This window comes from Leptonychotes weddellii, chromosome 8, assembly GCF_054177405.1.
Source record: "Leptonychotes weddellii isolate Sample4059 chromosome 8, ASM5417740v2, whole genome shotgun sequence".
NCBI lineage: Eukaryota > Metazoa > Chordata > Mammalia > Carnivora > Phocidae > Leptonychotes > Leptonychotes weddellii.
In genome coordinates this window covers 84,217,433-84,221,539 of record NC_138376.1, presented here as the reverse complement: position 1 = coordinate 84,221,539, position 4,107 = coordinate 84,217,433, and positions in this window count along the sequence as shown.

Here is a 4,107-nt window from a genome sequence, read left to right as displayed (position 1 = left end):
GTTATTGTATCTATTGCTTACAGTAAATTTTTAAGTCAGGTTATTTTGAATTTTCAATTTTAAGTTCTAAGGGAAGATTAGCCCCATTCTCTCCCTCTCAGGTCAAACATCTACTTTCAGAAAGCAACTCAAAACTTCTCAGAGTTTGGAGATTCATACTCTGTAGAAGCTGAGTACCTCTAAGTCAAAGAACTCTATATACTCACATTTCAGGCTCACTTCAAGAGGAGAAAAACCTCAAGGTGCCTGGGTGCCTCTCTTGGTTGAGTATCCGACTCTTGATTTTGGCTCAGGTCTCAGGGTCCTGGGATCCAGTGCTAGGCAAGGAGCCTGCTTAAGATTCTCTCTCTTTGCCCCGCCCTCCCACCTGGTGCATGGGTGCTCTCTCTCAAAAAAAAAAAACCACAAAAACCACACCCTCAGCTTGGTCTTTCTATGGTGAAGCCCACAAGTTCAGAAGCCAAGAGCTTACAATCTCTTTTATAGTGCTTAAATAGTTACAGCCAAGTATCAGATATTCAAAGAAAACCTTCAACATTTAGAGAGAAATCAAAGTAAATAGGAAAGAAAGGAAACCAGAGGAAACAAATAATGTAGGCAGTAGAAGTAAACTTCCAAGAAAAAAGACCATAATTATACACCATGGGGATAGGAGAAATTATTCTATCCATAAAAACAAAATTATTCTGGGCGCCTGGGTGGCTCAGTTGGTTAAGCGACTGCCTTCGGCTCAGGTCATGATCCCAGGGTCCTGGGATCGAGTCCCACATCGGGCTCCCGGCTCAGCGGGGAGCCTGCTTCTCCCTCTGACCCTCTCCTCTCTCATGCTGTTTCTCTCTCACTCGCTCTCTAATAAATAAATAAATAAAATCTTAAAAAAAAAACAAAAAACAAAATTATTCTATCCAAAAACATTGTGGATATGTAGTATTCATACCACATAAATTTATGTAGTATGTAGTATGAATACTACATAAATAAGAAATGTTCAAAGAACAAAAGAGAGTGCTTGAAAATTAAAAATAGGATAGCTGACAAAAAAAAAGGTAGGAGATAAATTTGAAGAAATCTCTGGGGTACCTGCGTGGCTCAGTGGATTAAGTGCCTGACTCTTGATCTCAGCCAGGTCTTGATCTCAAAGTTGTGAGTTCAAGCCTCACACTGGGCTTCATGCCTAGTGTGGAACCTACTTAAAAAATAAAAATAAAAAATAGTTAAGAAATAGTTAAGATATCTCTGAGAGCGGAGCCTGGGTGGTTCAGTCAGTTAAGCATCTGCCTTTGGCTGAGGTCATGATCCCAGGGTCCTGGGATTGAGCCCCGCATCGGGCTCCCTGCTCAGCGGGGAGCCTGCTTCTCCCTCTCCCTCTGCCCGCTCATGCTCTCTCTCACTCACTCTCTCTCTCAAATAAATAAAATCTTTTTAAAAAATAAAAAGAAGTGTTTAAGTTTTTTTCATGGCTTATTCTCTTGTACTCTCCTTATTTGAGAAAGATAATAACTGGAAGAATTGGAGCAATAATCTTTCACTATAAATATGTTATCGCTCTTGGGATATCTTCATTTGGAGCTGAAGAATAAAAGCTGTTCTGGCACCTGGAAACAGGTTTTAGTTGGTCATTCAAAGCTTCCATTCATTCTGGAAGCTAGAGAGGTAGGTAGGAACCAAGAACCTTTCATACACCCCATTTTTAAAAAGATTTTATTTTTGAGTAATCTCCACACCCAACATGGGGCTTAAACTCACAACCCAGAGATCAAGAGCCACATGCTCCACCAACTGAGCCAGCCAGGTGCTCTCCCTTCCCATTTTTAATAGAACAAACTATATCTGCCACAAACCAAAAGCCTACCTTGTTTTGTAATAAAAAGCATATGCTGATAGGATTTGACATTTCTGCCATCCATAGCCTGAACTCCCAAGCTGAAAGAGATGTATAAATAGCCAACAAAGTCCAACTTCAACCTATATGGTATCTGGTAACTTGAGATGCTAATTGTTTCATCTTCACCCCGATCCCCTTCTCAGAGAATGTGCCCAACCCACAGTCCCTGGAAAGGGCAGCCCTACTTCCATTAGACCCTGTCTCCTGAACTGTGGCTGATTGGACGAGGGGAGAATACCTAACCCAGTCAGGTTCTTTTGCTTGATTATTTGAACCCAGAGACCTAGACATTGAGTCAGTAACTCTGTGGAGGAAACTAGAGCTATAAGGTCAGGTAGGCTAAGGAGTGGCAGTCATTTTTTGCTGTATACATGCAAATAAACTGAGAAATCTGGTCCTCAGAGATATGCCATAACCTGGATGTGCCAAAGGAAGCAGAAATCATACAGCTCTAGAGAAAGATAGAGAAAGGAATGGTCTGACAAGTTGGACTATTTCTATATTTGTGTTGGGAACCATGAGATTTCTCCTCTGGGACTTCTTTTTTTTTTTTTTTTTTAAGATTTATCTATTTACTCGAGAGAGAGAGAGAACATGTGCACGTGCAGAGGGAGAAGGATAGAATCTCAAGCCGACTCTGCACCGAGTGTGGAGCCCAATACTTGGCTCAATCCCATGACCCTGAGATCATGACCGGAGCTGAAACCAAGAGTCAGAAGCTCAACCCACTGAGCCACCCAGGAGCCCCTCCTCTCTGGGACTTCTAATTACCTCCTTTTTACTTGAGTTAATTTGGATAGCTTTCTTTTACTTGTAACCAAAGAATCCCTGACTCAATAGTTTTTAAAAGTTCATTTTTGGCACCCATGACTCTACCTTTTCATACCTCTCTAACCATCTGGATCCTACAGGTCCTCTGTAATTTGTTTTAAGTTATTTGGGAACTTAATTTTATTTATTTGAGAGAGAGCATGAGCAGCAAGGAGGGGCAGAGGGAGAGGGACAAGCAGACTCCCTGCTGAGCAGGGAGCCCAATGTGGGGCTCGATTCCAGGACCCTGGGATCATGACCTGAGCGGAAAGCAGACCCTTAACCGACTGAGCCACCCAGGTGCCCCAAGAAAAGACATTTCCTTGCAATGTCCTACAGAAGGGATGCCTGGGTCTTTCTAGTTACAGGGATTCAGAGGTGCTTAAAGGATCATCCCTTTAAGACTCAGCCTGCTCTTCAGCAGTTCTGATCAATGTTGGAAGAAACCAGAGGATGAACCTGATGAATAATCTACATAATTTGATGCCATTTATTAACTTAGAATTATATCAAACTATAATTTGTGAGTAAAAGTTACAAGATTTGTTATGGTTTATTGTTGTTTCAGTACTCTTTTGTAAAATAAAGCTATTACATCTTGGTTGTAACTTGGTTGTCTCTCTGCCTCCCCGCGCTTGTGAGCACAGGCGCATTTGCTCTCTCTGTCTCTCTAAATAAATAAATAAATAATCTTTTTTTTTTTTAAGATTTTATTTATTTATCTGACAGAGACACAGCAAGAGAGGGAATACAAGCAGAGGGAGTGGGAGAGGGAGAAAAAGGTTTCCCGCAGAGCAGGGAGCCCAATGCGGGGCTCAATCCCAGGACCCTGAGATCATGACCCGAGCCGAAGGCAGACGCTTAACGACCGAGCCACCCAGGCGCCCCTAAATAAATATCTTTTAAAAATAAAATAAAAGTGTACCTTTAATACATTCAGTAAATTAAAGTCTATAAACAAGATAAAACTCTCCTTTGTATACTGACATAATTAATGGGACTGATAATGCTTTGCTGGACAATAATACTTTCAGGTCCTCACCATCAGATGTTGAAAACACTGTCCCACATGACAGTCAAATATTTCCCCTATTTAAAAAAAAATTTTTTTTTAATTTTAAGTAGGCTCCACGCCCAAAGGGGGCTTGAACTCATGACCCTCAGATTAAGAGTTGTATGCTCTACCAACTGAGCCAGCCAGGTACCTCAAGATATTTCCCTTTAGTTATTTTCTTGTTTTTTAAAAATGTAAGGTTTGAGGTGCCTGGGTGGCTCGGTTGGTTAAGTGTCTGCCTTCGGCACAGGTCATGATCTTAGGGTCCTGGGATGGAGCCCCACGTCAGGCTCCCTGATCAGTGGGGAGTCTGCTTTTCCCTCTTCCCTTCCCTCTCCTCCTGCTTGTTCATGCTCTT